The 17238-nt window shown below is 41.4% G+C and overlaps 1 protein-coding gene across 2 annotated transcripts in view; it reads right to left on the reverse strand.

Annotated features, from left to right (window-relative positions):
- Positions 1-17238, reverse strand: part of GRIN2A (glutamate ionotropic receptor NMDA type subunit 2A) — a 431623-nt gene that overhangs the window by 22689 nt on the left and 391696 nt on the right. The window lies entirely within an intron of this gene.

Here is a 17238-nt window from a genome sequence, read left to right on the forward strand (position 1 = left end):
GATATTCATTCTGCTGTCAGTTTCTCCTATTAAAAAGGCCGTGATCTTTGTCAGTGTGATCTTGTGAACTAGAGCTGGTAAATGGGACAATTAAATCTCTTTCCTGAGGCAGACGCATTCTTGCTGGGAAGACACAAGCTAAATGCTCTCTTGGGAACAGATGGAGCCTGGGAAGTTTTGGGGTTGCAGTCAAACCACACTGCCTTTGTCTCCCCACTGGAGAGGACTGGTCCGCATGTAATGCTCAAAGCCCTCTCCTTTTGTGTTTCTACCTCCTCCAATGACAGTAAGCTCATGTACATTTGCAGAACTTCTTTGTGCCCGTGGGAACTTGCACCTGTTCTTCCTGTATCTGTTTTCAGGGGAGATGTTTCCAGCCACAAGTATCTCTGCCAACCACTTAGTTCTGCACCATCCTGAGGAGAGCTGTAAGTTCAGTAGAAGGAGCAAGGTGTCAAGGTCACTCTTTTCCTAATGCTTGCAACATTAAAAGACAGAGTAATAGAGTTTCAGGTGTCAACCGTCAGAGAGATGCAGAATCTAAAAGGGAACAGGCAAGGATAATTGAGGCAGTGTTGTGTGTGTCTCCAGCTTGCTTCCATTGGCTGCTTGGGTGAGTCTGTAAGAAGGCTGGTTAGACAAAAGGTACAGACAGGATGCAGACAGTGCAGGAGTTTATCCCATTACCCATCCACCCACCGGCAAGGAGGAAGCCAGAGGTTTTATATTTGCAAAAAGGAACAAAAGAAAATTCAACTAGATACTGTTCAGCAAATTACAAGAAAGAATGTTTCAGGTAGAAAACACTAGAATGAGGTATAAAAGAAAGCACCTTTCCCTGAAGATTTTGGGAAGCACGTCCAATCATCTGGTAAGGTCTAGATAGTAACATGGAGGTATACTACAGTCAATATCTGAGTCAGACGGCCTGCATTAGACTCTTGCCTTCCACATGTACTGGCTCTTTGATCATGGTCCAGCCACTCTACTTAATCTATCCAACTACTCTTCCATTCATGTATCTATTTTTCTATTTAACAAAATTATATAAAATAGACTGTCCTTCAGGTACTATACTAGAGTTTTAAAAAATTAACTCATGTAACCTTAATGTGGCTGGTCTATTTTACAGACGAGGGCACGCAGGTGCACAGAGGTTAGAATATACTCAGTCACTCTAAGCTTCAGTTTTAATATCTAGAAAATGGGAGTACAACAGTATTTATCTTATAGGAGTTTTGTTAGAATTAAATGATGTTGCATACACACAGTGCCTGGCATACACTAATTACAAAATAAGTATTTCTGGAGATATTATTATTGCCTGAAATCAGGGAAGCTGGCGGGTGGGATGGACCATATAATGCTCTCTGTGCCCTTCTAACTCACTCTATCTATGATTCCAAGAATGCAAGTCCAGGGAGACGGTTCAGCTCCCCATGGAGACTCTGTTACATCCAAAATGAGAGAAATCATTTCTCTATTTGCCCTGACTCATTCTCAGCACTTCCAGAGGAACTGCAGTTTTCGGGAACAGACTTTATAGCAAGCAATGTGACTAGCCTTCAAACTTCCCAAGTACCTCTCCCCTGAGGTCAGTTGTGAAAAATCCATTTTGAACCTGTACCCGTTAGGCTTTGTCCAAAATTTGCTGAAACGTATCTTCTAAAATCAGCTTCCACAGGCACATGTCTACATATTTTTTTTTCTTGGTTTATTGCCAAAGCACCTGACCCAAGGCAGTGATGGTATGAAAAGAGAGAGTATGGGGTTCTGAGAAGCTGAGTTCAATGTTCTATTTCGTGTCTGGTCAAGGAAGCTGTTGCTTTTTGGTTTTCTGAGGACTTCATTTGTTTTTTCTTTACTCATTCATTCATTCATTGAAAAGAGAATATTTCTAAAGCACTTAACATGTGGCAAGCATCTTTGTATTTTCATATAGAGATGAATTACAGATAGTCTTTGGCCTCTAAGAGCTCATTTCTGTGAGAGAGAGTCATGAAAAGCAGTAGTTATGGCAAAATGAGGTGATTGGATTTGCACAGGGCTGGAGGCAGGAAGAAACAGGGAGTGTTGAGATCAGAGAGCAGTTCAGGATTTCTGGGAAAGAAGAAGGGATCAAAGGAGCAGCCTGAGGATTAGAAGCCAGAATGCTAAGAACTCAATTTTCATGCTAAGAAGTCTGGGGTACCCAGGGAACAGTAAGGCCGTCAGATGTACACCTGTAGTGAACACCCAACTATTTTCTTAGTGGACCCAAGATTCTTCAGTTGTTGCTCATGTTTCTCCAGTCATGGTCCCCGATTGGAAATCCAGTGTCTCCTCACATACAATAGAAGGTAAGCTGTGATGAGTGTGCAATGTCTCATTCAAATTGCAAATGTGTACAATGGTGCTACCATGTGGAGGAAGGTCACCAGTCAACTCTATCTGGGTGACACAGTCACTATTAGAGTCCTGTCCTGATTTCAGAGTCAGATAGAAGATGCAGCTTAAGCTCTCCTGTTCCGAGGTTATGTAGTGACTGAGAGAAACCCACTTGCAAGAAACTGCTCGCAAGGATTCATTGTAAACTGTCACCAATATCATCATCACCCATTACAGTCTACTCTGGATATACCAGCTGCATGGTATTGTGCTGAAAACTTGGCAATAGCTATCTTTGGCATATAGTTCAGAGGTCTCCACCTCCAGGAAGTCTTCCCCGAATGAACAGGAATGTAAATACGAGGCCATGGTTTCCTTTACCATAACATCCTGGATTTTTTTTTTTTTTTGTATAGAATTTGTCACACTGCAATGTAATTGTCACTGGGAGGTGGGTTTATTCAGGGCAGGAATCTTGTCTTATTCTCCTTGTACCCCCAGTCTGTGGTACAGGTCTTGGCACATGTGGTTCATAACATTGCACCAACTGTGGATAATACAAGGCTCCTGCCTCCTTGATTAGTTTGTGATCCACAGATCTGAGGATCAATCAGAGCCCAAGAAAGGAAGAAATTTGAGAAGCCCCAGGCAAAGGGGTGAGGCATAGATTCTGAAACCCAGAAATCAAGGCTGGCTCTTGGGCGAGTATGTTCCAATCAAAGATCCTAGCAATAGAGCCTGGTGGTTTCCCACAGGGAACAGACTTCCATCTATAGCTGAAAGACGTCAGAAGGTTGTTGCTGCTGATCTCATTAGGGTTTGCTGTGAACACCGAGAGGCTAACTGACCCCATTTCCATCCTGTTTCATGTGTTGCCCAGAGGTTGGGTACTTTGGGCTTCTCAGAAGCCCGATTGGAATTGGAAATGGCAAAGGAACAACTTTTTTATGGGAAATCTAGGGCACAGATTCATTGGCAGGCTCGTGTTCTCAATGGCAACAGACTCGGTCATTGTGAGTTCTGAACGGTGGTCCTGCAATTGGGGATGGCATGGGGAGATACAGAATTAGGGCCAAATCCTCTCCTTACCCAGTTGTCCTGTAGATGAAAGGAAGTTGCATATCAGATTTGGGGATGTGGTCTGTGGTCTTGGAGCCGAGTAAGATCAGTTAGACCATCTGAGCTTCGACCCTGAGGGCCTAGCTTCATTAATTCCACCGTCTTGACTCAAAGCCATGTGAGGCAAGTCCACCCTCCCAGATGCAGCAATGAGCAACTCATTCCTTTCTCTCTTCCCTGTGGTGACCCAACACCCATGTTTTTTTAAAGACAAATTTAAAAACTCTCAAAAGGACAAAACAAAGACCCAATAAATCTGACAAACAAGACAAAAAAAAATGAGCTAGAGAAAAATAAGACCCAAGTAACCTTGGGTTCAGAAATAATATTCTGGAGCCTATGACCTCTGTTCTCATGATCTCAGAGGGTCACTCTTTGCTGAAGAGAAAAAATACTTTTGATGGTGGTGGTGATAGGAAATAGTACAAGATTCTGGACACAAATAGATTGAATTTGGGAGATAAATATTCCTTATTTAAATGTCAGAATATTCCATTTCTGTATAATGCTGAGAAGTCACAAAACCAAAATAAAAATAGGGCTAGGCTTAAATGTATCCAGTTAGAGGCAGGGACAGGCTGTCTTTGGCATAAATGTTTCACCGCCACCTTCCAACTGAGGTTTCTGCTCCATGGATGAAACTTGAGTATTGTCAAGTTCATTGCTACTTGTCACATTGCAGGATTTCACAGGCCACGTGATTAGCTGCACAAGTTGGATGGAGTTGGGGGATTTTATGCACACAGGTTCCCAACCATAAAATCCCCCAACTCCGGCTGGGTGCAATGGCTCATGCCTGTAATCCCAGCACTTTGGGAGGCCGAGGCAGGCGGATCACCTGAGGTCAGGAGTTCAAGACCAGCCTGGCCAACATGGTGAAACCCTGCCTTTACTAAAAATACAAAAGATTAGCTGAGTGTGGTGGTGGGTGCCTGTAATTCCAGCTACTCAGGAGGCTGAGGCAGGAGAATTGCTTGAACCTGGGAGGTAGAGGTTGTGGTGAGCCGAGATTGTGCCATTGCACTCCAGCCTGGACAATAAGAGTGAAACTCTGTCTCAAAAAAACAAAAACAAAAACAAAACAAAACAAAACAAAACCAAAAAACCCAACTACAACTTGTGCAGCTTCCCAACCAGTGTCTCTTTCAGAAGAAAAATTAAAAAGAGGATTGAACAATAGAGGACTGGACAACTCTATCGAACATCAAATAATACGCATGGTCACAATTTTCCATTACTGGATGAAGTTGGAGAGATATAATTCTTTGAAGTAGGATGGCAGAAACCTTGTAGGAATCCAGGAAATCTTATTATATACCAGGTTCTTCTGGAATCTGCTTAACCAATTTGCCTCACACAAATAAAGATGGTGAAGCTGACATGGCTTAAAAGGCACATGCATTTGTGAGCACAAATGAATTCATAGTGACTTTTTGCCATTGCATATTTTCTCAATCAAGAGTCCTCAAAACCTGATGACTTATGTGAAGGATATGAGGACTTTTTAATATCACAAAGGGGTTCTTGTGTTTTAAACATATATAGATTTAAGAAAAAAAAAGACAGCAATAACTTCAGATCCCGTGCTGTTTTGACAGCCCCTAGCTAAACTGGGGTTCCAGTACTACAGCAGCTAACAACCCTGCCCTAATGGTCAATGAGGGGAGGTAAATCTGGGTGTTTACATGTGCCTTTCACAGGATGCTGCTTTTACCTGGTAGACGGTCTCATGCCTAGTTTTCTTATCCATGACCAGGGGATCTCTCCCAGGAGGAACTTGTTTATAACTGCCGATGCCCTTGCAGCTCTTGTCTGACCTATGTTCAGTTTATGTCTGCCTGATCATCACTCTGGCACTGGAAGCCCAACCCTGTAGTCTCCCCAAGGGAAAACCCAGTCTGCAGCAGTTTCTAGTTCTTCAGATGAAAGATGCAAATTCAATGCACCACAATATAGAAAATAAGCTCAAAGATATATTACTTGCACATCCTGGGCAGGGAAGGTGCAATGAATCAAGAGGACAGTTTTCTGCTCCTGCGTCACACAAGGCAAGAATGAAGAGTCAACCCGAGAAAGAGAGAATGTGGCAACTAGTAGTACATGAAAGGAAATAGGGTGCAGGTCACTTTAAGTTTGCAGGCAAATGCCTGAATGATCCGTTTAAAGGAAGTAGTGGGAAAGCATGGAGCTTGGTCTCCCAGCTGGGGGCGATGCCTCTGAGTTCTTATCTCTGGCCAGGGGCTTGAGCCATTTGGGTGTGATGCTTCACTTGTAATACCAAGGCAACCTGTGCTGTGTTGCTCAGTTCTACATGCCAAGAAATAGCTCCTTCCTTTCAGCAAGTAAAATGATCTCACTGCTTTTCAGGTTCTTTTTTATTGAAGTGTTGTCAATAAGTTCTCTAAAGCTGTAAAATCCAGAAGCAAAATGGATCAATTCCATTTGATCACTATTCCCCATTGCTTAGTATACACAAGGAGCTTAATGGGCACTGGAAACTTGGTTGTGGAATGAAAAGAGAAGGAGAGAGTAGAAAGGAAAGAAAAGAAGACAGGGAAGAGAAGGAGGAGAAAGAAGAAGGGGAATGGAGAAGGACAGAAAGTGAGAAATAAAACTTATTACAGAAAGGACCCCATATCAGCTGTCAGAACCATCTGTAACTAAAGCAGAAGGAAGACTCTGTTTTTCTTTCCATAGAGGGTAATAGGGGTGGTGTGCAGGGCTGGGTTATGACTTAGGAGAGCTCTCAGCTCTCCCTTTGATGACATCTTCCCCCTCCCCAAGTATGGAGGTGCTCCTCTCACCTCCTCTCCCTTATCCCAAGTCTAAGGCACCAGATGGGGTGAGATCGTGGCCAAGGATGAGCGGAAGAGCACATGGGGGTGGGAGAAAAGCAACATATCAATTCTAACTCAGGAAAGTAGGTGGGGCAGACTCCGCAGTCCTCTGCCCCTATTGTACTGATGCTAAATCGGAGGTCAGGCTACATGAACCAAGGTCACAAAATAAGGCAATGTGGATGTTGGGGAAAGAATCTGGATCTCTGAATGATTGGTTATGATCATACAGCAACAGCCAACCACACAGCCACTGATGAAGACACCTAGAGTTCAGTTGCATAAGCCAGCTTTACCTCTCACAGAAGGTAGAAAAGGAGCACTTGGAAATTGGAGAAGTTACATGCGCTGCTGGCGGGAATGTAAATTGGTTTACGTCTTCGGAACAGTGTTCAAAGTATCTACTAAAGCTGAGTAGATGCGCTCTATTACCCTCAGTTTCATTCCTAGGTATATTTCCAAACCAATAAGTTCCTTTGTGCACAAAAAAGGTATAAAAATATCCAAAGCAGACAAAAACTAAAAGTGATATAAATGCACATCAACAGCAAAATGGGTAAATTTGTATGATAAAATACCACCCAGCAATGAAAAAAACAATGAGCTGTGATTACATGTAGTAATATATATTAATGTCATAAAAGACATCAATGAATACATGTTGTATGATTCCACCATTTATTTGAGGGTCAAAAGAAGGCAAAAAACACCCCATGGTCACGGAGGACAGAATGTTGATTACTTGTGGGGGGAGTACTGGCTGGTAGGGGCCACGAGGAAGCTTTCTAGGATACTGCTCACATTTTATAGCTCAATCTGGGTGGCAGTTGCACAGCTGTATACAAATTAACTGGACATTGGGATTTGTGTAATATAATGAATGTATGTCATAGTTTATAGAAGGTAACAAATAGAAAAAAACAGTGAGTGGCATAGTACAGGTATAATTATTCTTTTACTTTGGGGGTTAAGTGAGATAATAAGGAAAGTTGAAGAAAACAGACTTTCTAAACCAGAGAGAAAAATAAAAACTTTTTTTTTAAAGTGTGAAACTTGCTTACAAAAAGAGAAAATTTCTTTAAGGATAAGGGGATATGAGTCATGTTTAGTTAAATTCTTCCAATTGTTGGAATTGTTTCAAAAGAACATGTCACTTTTATTGTTTAAGCCAGAGGTCAGTAACTTTTTTTTTTATGTAAAGGGCCAATTAGTAAATATTTTCAGCACTATAGGCCATACGGTCTGTATCACAACTACTCAACTCTGCCTTTGTAGCACAAAAACAGCCATAGGCAATACATAATACAGGAATGAGTGTGGTTGTGTTCCAATAAAACTTTATTTATAAAAAACACACAATGGGCCATAGTTTGCAGAATTCTGATTTAACCAATCAAAACATGAAACTTGAAATAACTTTTTATATTTATATATAAGAGATAGCATGTTGTACCTTCTAAAATAGCAAAAAGAACTGTAATGCCTAATGCTGCTAGATCGTGGTAACATTGGTATGTTGATCCACTATTTTTTTTTTTTTTTTTTTTTTGAGACAGAGTCTTGTTCTGTCGCCCAGGCTGGGGTGCAGTGGCCAGATCTCAGCTCACTGCAAGCTCCGCCTCCCGGGTTTAGACCATTCTCCTGCCTCAGCCTCCTGAGTAGCTGGGACTACAGGCGCCCGCAACCTCACCCGGCTAGTTTTTTGTATTTTTTAGTAGAGACGGGGGTTGATCCACTATTACTAGTACTTTAGATGGGAACAAAACTTTTTTTTCTTTGAGACAGGGTCTTGTTCTGTCACCCATGCTAGAGTGCAGTGGAAGGAACAATGCTCTATGCAGCCTCAACCTCCCAGGCTCAAGGAATCCTCCCACCTCAGCCTCCAAAGTAGCTGGGACCACAGGTGCATGCCACTATGCCTAGATAATGTTTTTATTTTTTGTAGAGATGGGGTCTCACCATGTTGCCCAGGCTGATCTTGAACTCCTGGGCTCAAGCAATCCCTCTACCTTGGCCTCCTAAAGTGCTGGGATTACAGGTATTAGTCACTGCATCCAGAGGAAACAAACCTTTTAGGCATCAATATGACGCTATATATCAAGACTCCTAGAGATCTTTAGAACTATTAACCCTTTAAATTCGACATCTAAGGGTTCGTTGCAAATAGTTCAAAAGAAAAAAGAAATAGGCCTGAAGATATTTCTTCCATCATTATCTATACTAGCAAAATACCAAAATATGTAGCATTTGGAAAATAATGTAATGGTTTCTGGTTTAATAAAGATGATACTTTATGCAAAAAATCAAAATAATTTTGAAAGCAGATAATGTAGTTACATAAGAATGCTTAAAATGTAATAATAAGTGAAAAATCATGGAATATAAAAGTGTATCTAACCAATAATTATAATTATTTAAGGAAATGTGTCTGCAAGCAACAGGGATCAGGAGATAATATCTAAATTAAAAATAATTATGTTAAAGTTGCAGGTCGGGGTGATTATATGTACAGTCAGCCCTTTCTGTATTTGTGAATTCAAATGATCATGGATTGAAAATATTTTGGGGAAAAAATGGTGTCTGCGCTAAACGAATACAGACTTTTTTTTCTTGTCATTGTTTCTTAAACCATATGGTGTAACAACTATTTAGATAGCATTTATATTGCATTAGGTATTATAAGTAAACTAGAGATGATTTAAAGTATAAGAAAAGATGTGCGTGGATTATATTCAAATGCTATACCATTTTATATCAGGAACTTGAGCATCCACAGATTTTGGTGTCTGTAGGAGGTCCTCAAACCAATCCTTCACCATACTGAGGGACCACTGTATATATAATACATTGCCTTTCCAAATGAAAGCGTTTAAAAAATATAGACTGAGAGGGATTTGGGGCCACTCTTTATCCATCCCATAAATCTTGCACGAGCCTATGTGACATCAATGTTTGACTTACCAACAAGCCATTAATTATGTCTTATTTCCACTTTGATGGTTCTCTTGACATTTGACTTTCCCTGGTTTGAGCAATTCACTGCTTGTCAGGCACGGGCCTGGCATGCTGACCTTGTACTAATCCTGGTGTTGGATTGATAACAGACACTAAGATTCTGAATCTCAACAGGCCTGTTAGGGAAATCACTGCAAATTTACGCAGATAAAATCCCCTGGAGTTTTAACACTGAGGAAGAGTCAATGGCTCTCCAGGAAATTTATGGATTTTATCTGTTTCTTAAGTAAGTACTGTTCCATTATTATTCCAAATATGTCTCTAGTTAAAATTAGGAGGGAAATAAACAAGTCTAATTTTTATGGTACCAGCTGGTCACAGGCCAATGGAGAAGCAGTTAAGTCCTTTATTGCTAATCTATGCTTAGAACTGACATTTTTCTTCTTTAAAAACGTTGCATTTCTGAATAAATTGTTTGCCCTAGACAGTTTTTAGGTCATAGGAGAGTAAAAGTGACTTAGTTGTTGGGGCATCAAAATGGTTATTAATGATCACCCCCTTCTGCCATCTATATCAGTATATTATCCTTGTGTATACATGATGTTTACGTGCATGCAAAGGTCATCCATGTACATGGGAGCAATAATGAAATCCATATAAAAAATTAGACTCAATCAATGGTCTTTAGCCGCACTTTCCCCATGGTTTCAAATGAGACCCCGTCTACATGTATAAGGAATCAGGAGAGCCATTGTGTCCAAATCTAGTTCCAGATCCGATTTAATTGATAGAAGTGCTGGCTCAGTCTTTGCCCAAATGTGGGGTTTTCAGTTTTGCCTGCTTTATTTTTAACACTGTTATTATAGTCAATAAATGAAAATGAAATCTTTGGAAGCAATAAAGGCTTTCATGTCTATTTCGATCCTTCCTGAATGAGGAAGCTTAACATTAAAGCTTATCTGACTACGTCTTCCATTCATAGCCTACCCTCATATCTCCTATGTTCTTTATTGTGGTTGGCATGTGGACTGATGCTTAGAAGTGCCAAACCATTTATGCCTCTAGTGTTCACAATCACCAAGGTCTCTGTGTAAACCTAATTAGAAGCCCTGAGAGAAAAAGAATGAATAAAACACAGGGCAAAGTTTCAATATTATAGACCGCAACTGAGTGATTGGATGGCCAGAGATGTTTGTACTCAGCATTTGTCAATCAGAGGATAAAGTGTTTCTAAATGGTAAATATTGTATGTAACAAACCTGCATGTTATGCACATGTACCCTACAACTTAAAGTATAATAATAATAAATAAATTAAAAAAAAAAGAGTGATTCTTAAACCTTATGGATGGAGCTGAAGACTATTATTCTTAGTAAACTAACAAAGGAACAGAAAACCAAATACCCCATGTTCCCACTTTCAAGTGGAAACTAAAGGATGAGAACACATGGATATATAGAAGGGAGCAACACACACTGGGGCCTAATGGAGGTTGGAGGGTAGGAGGAGGGAGAGGATCAGGAAAAACAAATAATGGGTACTAGGCTTAATATCTGGGTGATGAAATAATCTGTACAACAAACCCCCATGACACAAGTTTACCTATATAGCAAACCTGCACATGTACCCATGAACTTCCAGTTTTTAAAAAAGGATTATATGGCTGGGCACGGTGGCTCACACCTGTAATCCCAGCACTTTGGGAGGCGGAGGCAGACAGATCACCTGAGGTCAGGAGTTCAAGACCAGCCTGGCCAACATGGCAAAACCCTTTCTCTACTAAAAATACAAAAATTAGCTGGGCGTGGTGGTGGGTGCCTGTAATTCCAGCTACTCAGGAGGCTGAGGCAGGAGAATCGCTTGAACCCAGGAAGCGGAGGTTGCAGTAAGCTGAGATCACACCACTGCATTCCAGCCTGGGCAACAAGAGCAAAACTCTATCTCAAAAAAAAAAAAAAATATATATATATATATATATATATATATATATGTGTGTGTGTGTGTGTGTGTGTGTATGTGTGTGCAAAGGGAGCAAATGCCTGCTTTAAGAATTTTCACTTAAAAGTTACAAAATATTATAAAATTATGTACATGGAGATTCAAATTAGAACACTAGATAAAAAGTATAAGTTTCAATTAAAAAAAAAAAAAAACCTTAATGTGCATTAGAATCATCCAGAAAGGATGTAGAAATACCCCACAGGAGGTGAAAGTTAGGTGTCTCTATTTTCGTTTGGCTTGCCAAGTGATTCTATTGGATGCAAAAATGTCAAAAGCATCTCCACATGCAAGGGCAATAGAGCAGGAGTGTTTAATCATTTTTATATCCCACCACCTGGAGTTTAAAATCTGCTCAGTTGTTCTTTGTTGAATCAACGACTAGAGGGGAGAATGAATGAATGAACAAATGGGTGAATAAATGGGAAAGGGGTTGTCAATGGCACCCAGTTCTTCCTAACTTGATTAGAAAGTTAGTAATTTACAGACTAGCCCAGCTCATGCCCAACTGTGATTTCTGCCTCTGAAGTCTCAATTTGATTAAAACACGTTTAGCAAGGAACAATAACTTTCTGAAATTCTGGAGATTATGCAGCTCCAAGAAGCTCTGTGGGGAACAAGCAATTCCAGCAACCAAGACAGGTCTTTGTGAACCTGGAGAGGCTGCTTTGCAAGCCTGTATCGAGGCCAAACATCTGACTTCTCTTAATTACATTCTGTCCTTGTTTCATTCCTTCTCATCTCTTGCTTCTGGGTCCTTAGTTTTCCCCAAACTGGCAGGGTTGAATGATCTCAAAAATTAGGCTGGGCCTGCTCCCATGGTGCTGGGGCCTGAGGCATGGACGAGTCTCCTTCACCATGGAACAACGGAAAAAAAGTGTAGGTCACTTTCTCTCCCACCCTAAACTTCTGTTGCTAAGCGATTTTGCCCAGTACCATCTGCAGGGGAATGATGCTGTTTCATTAGTAAAAGAGGAAGGAGCACTGACTCTGGGGTATGACCTACCTGTGTTTAAATCACAGCCTTGCCCCTTTCCAGATGAGAAAACCTGTCTTCCAAGATGTCTATGAGGGTTTATAGCAGCTAAAGAAGTAATATCACATAAAGGTTAAAGCAAAGATCCTGGCGCCCTCCTGCGTAGGTATCAATTGTACCAATCTCAGATCTCCCACTTAGCTGGATAATCCTGGACACTTACTTAACTGACCTGTGACTCAGTTTCCTCATATGTAAATAGGAATGAATAATCATAACTCCATGCCATTTAGTCATTGTGAGGAGCAAATGAAATTAATATAAGGACTAAACTCTGACCATTTTCTTCTCTTGCCCAAAGTCCTATCTAAGGGGCCTGAAGAGTCACACCCTCCAAACCATAAAGTCTCATCAGAGGGGTTTTATTCCATGCTATGTAACATGGCTTAGTTTCCAACTTGACTCTGGCAGAACATCACATGACAGATAAAGAAGGAAGTCAAAACATTTTACCCCCAAATATGTTTCTTTGCCATATTTTTAAATGGCCTGCAAAGCCATCCTTGTGGAAAATTGCATCTATATATATTCTCTATTAACATAACAAGATCTTTCCCCATTCCAGGCCCTCCTGATCTTGAAGATACTGAGAGGCCAGGGTCTTTTAGAGGTCTGAACAGAAAACACTGAGGCTTCACGCACCTGAGAACTGTAGTCTCCACAATCCCTTCTCTTAACCCAGAAACTCCTTTCTCTTGATTCCAGGCCTTTCTATAATAATTTAACTCTTTCAACCAATTGCAAATCAGAAAATCTTTGGACTTTGACTCTACCTTTCACTTGTGCCCCACTCCCCCACCCCACACCATGTTATCCTGCCCTATCAGACTACACCAATGCACACCTCACATGTATTGATTGATGTCTTTTGTCTCCCTAAAACGTGTAAAACCAGGCTGTAGCCCGACCACCTTGGGCACATGTTCTTGTTCTCAGGACCTCCTGGGGGGTTGTGTCATGGGTCATGGCCCTCACAGTTGGCTCAGAATAGATCTCTTCGAATATTTTACAGAGTTTGACTCTTTTTGTGGATAAAAACATAAAGGAATGAGATGATTTTTGTGACATGTAGTTATCCTTCTCATAAGTGTTACTTATTATGACAAATATCTATAACAATCATGGTAGCTGTTGAACTACTTCCATGTGGAGAAATGGAAAACTGTCCCATCCTCTTAAACGAGGTTTTCAGATGCTCTGCAATTCCTCTCCTGTCCATTTTTATTTTGCATTTCTCTCTTTAATTAGGCTGAGGCTGCTGGTTGTAATGGGTGTTGCTGAGTCATCTGAGGACACAGGGACCTATGTCAGGAAGAATTGCTGGCAGGGAAGCCATCAAAAGACAGATTAGACATCTCCGAGGCAGGAGTGAGTCACCCGGTGGTCTGTGCTTTGTACTAACACACTGGAGCCGAGGAGAAGCAGGGACGGCTCTGAGACATCTTCAGTTTCATCTGCAACATGGCTAATTCTCAATCTAATAAAACCAGCTTGCTCTGTGGAGGCACAGGCTAAATACTGCCTAAACTACCATTTAGCAAACGTCTCTTACCTCTCCCACTCCTTCTTTCTTTGCCTCTCTCTCCCTTTACTCCTTTTTTTTTTTGCTATCTCTTCCTTTCTCCCCTCTTTCCTTACTTTTTGACTCTGTTATTTTCTTTTTTTCTTTTCTTTTCTTCTGAGACAGAGTCTCATTCTGTTGCCCAGGCTGGAGTGCAGTGGCACCATCTCGGCTCACTGCAACCTCCACCTCCTGGGTTCAAGTGATTCTCCTGCCTCAGCCTCCTGAGTAGCTGGGACTACAGGCACCCGCCACCACATCCGGCTAATTTTTGTATTTTTTAGAAGAGACAGGGTTTCACTGTATTGAAAAGGCTGGTCTTGAACTCCTGATTCACCTGCCTCAGCCTCCCAAAGTGCTGGGATTACAGGCGTGAGCCACTGCACCCGGCCTTCTCTGCCCTTCTTATCTCGCTCCAGACAGTCTAGACTAGGTGCCATCAAACTTGTTCTGTAAAGGGCCAGATAATAACCATTTTGGCCTTTGCAGGCCTTACAGTTTCTATTGCAATGACTGGGCTTTACATGTGATTGGGTTTCAATAAAACTTTATTTTCAAAACCAGGCAGTAAGTGGGATTTGGGTCATGGGTTTTGATAAATGCTAAAGGAAATACACTTTATCTTGGTCACCCTCTTCATCATAAACCAGCAGAATAAAGCACAGATTTCAGCCTCATGGTCCTAATTTCTGGGCCTCTGAAGTTCCTGGCCACTCTCTCCCAGGTTCTTGATTAAAGAGACTGAATCCCATATTCCAGAACCCTCCCTAGATCTGGTGGACATGGAAGAATCATGAGTTCTGACTTATGTTGCTGACTACTATGTGGGAACACCTGAATTCCTGTCTAAGGTTAGAGAATTTGGAAAACAAACCTTGGTTGATAAGATATATGAAACACACACACACACACACACACACACACACACACACACACAAATAAATTAAGGAGGACGCTTTTGAGTGTTTAAATTCTTAGGACTGCAGTAGCAAGTTTAGCAAAGGACACAGTAGGAGCTCGATCCAGTTTGGCAAAGGGTCTGGCTAAGACAACTGTGCAATTATCACTCTTGGTTGTTGGGGTTTTAGAATTCTCTATTCATGCTAATGACATAATGACATTGCAATGAACAAAACCACATCAGTGAAGTACAGCAAAAATCAAGGGTAGAGCAACACAGTTTTATTTCACAAGCTCCTCCTTAGGGAAGGGATTAGAGCTAGAGTTTGGAAGAGGTTTGCATGGAAGAAAGGGAGAAGCTGTGAACAGGGCTGGTTTGTCAAAGAAAGACATAAACCAAGGGTGTGTGCCCGGGAACATTATGGACATGAAGCTTGCCTACTGTCCCCCGCATAAGTATGCAGTCTTGCCTGAAATAAACAAAGCATGTGCTTTGGAGTCCACACTGTTTCTCCTATCTCTTGCCTCTACTGTGCTGCAGGGAAGGAGGGGGTCCTGGGAGACAGCAAGGCTCATTCTACTGGAAGCTTTATGATTTGGATAGGGCTGCTGACCAATATGCCTGGAGATACCCCAACTGTCCTCTATGACCCTTACTCCTACTGCAGAGGTTAAGTCTTTCCCAAAGAAACAGAACAAAGGATCATCACTGGTTTTGTGTTCCCTTTATTTTGTTTCTAATATATAATTTGTCTAGGAGGCAGAGAACCTGGGTTTGAGCCTCAACTCTGCACTGCTTCACTGCATCCTTAGGTGAGGTCGTATCCCCTCTCTGGCTTCGGGTTTCCCTATTACTGGACTAAGCAGCAATTTATGATCCAATACAGTTGTAAAAGCCAGGGAATATATAATTCTGTTGGTTATATACATCATATTGCACATATTACATATATGCATAGATATGCCTGATATGCATATTGCATATATTGCATTAAAGAGCTTAATATAGGGATATTTGACTATTATAATATACAAGTAAGACAATGGAGGAATTTGCCTCTATCTTGTAGTTAATACAGTGGTAAGATGCTTGGAAAGACTGTCAAAAGTTTGGCAGTAATTCAGTGATTACCTCCTTGCATCTCTCTAGAGGTATCTAGCGTCCTTTCTAAAGAAAATATGGTCCCTTTCATTAGAGAAGATATTAAATTGATGACATAAGTCTTGCAAAAGTATATCTGCAGTATTTTCTACTTCATTCATTCATTTTTTCATTCATTAAACAAGTTTTGTTTATGTACCCACTGTATGCCAAGCTCCACTGAGTCCTGCAGTAAGGGAATAGCAACAAGGATGGACACGGATAGTGTATGCCCTCAAAGAACCTATAATGTAGTGCACTCAAGTGGCTAGCGGACATGGAGAGGTCAACAATGGCATCTAATGTGTGCCAGGCACAGGGCTAGCTTCTTTATGTTTATTTTCATACTTAATTCTTAAAGAATTCTGATTTTAAAATGAGAAAACTGAGACTCTAAGAAATTAATTTGCCCCAGGTCACACTACTAGGAAACTGCAGAACCTTCATCTTACTTATTTCACCTCTCTTGCTTTGCTACATGCCACAAACATGGAGATAATGGAGTTCACAGGCAGGGTATCCAGCTTAGAGGTCTTTATGGGAGTCTTCACAGAGGAGCACAGAGGCTGAAGGATGGATGAGATGTCAAATCAGGAAATGGGGTTAGGAAAAGAAGGAAGGAGGAATTCCATTTTTACAGGGTGTTGCATGCAGCAATCCACACTTATCTAAAAAAAAATTTCAAATGGTGAAATTTTGGATGCTGTACAAAGTTGAATGGAAAAAATATTCAGGGGTAAGGGGCATTCAAGGATTTCCCCAATCCACACTGCCATACCATTCCTAAGCCAGCCCCAAGAAGACTGGCTGTGAAGGCCTCTCAGGCATATGCTATCCTCAGGATGGACGCATGTGTGGTCATCACTGCCTGAGCTGTGGGACTGTCCAGCTCTACCCTAGACTCGGATGTCAGCCCAAAGATATTAAGCTGGGAAGCTGATCAAGGGCAGTGTTGAGGATATTAGCAACCCATCCAGTGGCCCAGAGCAATTTATGAGAATTCTAATTAGATACAAGGACTTCTGTAACCACACAAACACTCTCTACTCTGTCTGCCAGCATGGGGTCCCCTGCTGTCAAAAGCTATCTTGTATGCTTCAGTGGAAGAGTGACCAACAAAAAAAGGACTCAGGATGCCAACACTGACCCACTCAGAGGGAGAAAGTGAGCTTCTCCATTGACTTCCCTGCCAAGGCTCCCCGACTCCAAGATCTGTGAGCATCATTATGCTGAACGGTGCTTTTAAAGCTCTAGAGTCCATTGCAGCAAGGCTCCTTATTAACATGAGAGCAGGGTTTGTGGTCCTCTCCAATCTGAATTATTG

This window comes from Macaca fascicularis, chromosome 20 (genome assembly GCF_037993035.2).
Source record: "Macaca fascicularis isolate 582-1 chromosome 20, T2T-MFA8v1.1".
NCBI lineage: Eukaryota > Metazoa > Chordata > Mammalia > Primates > Cercopithecidae > Macaca > Macaca fascicularis.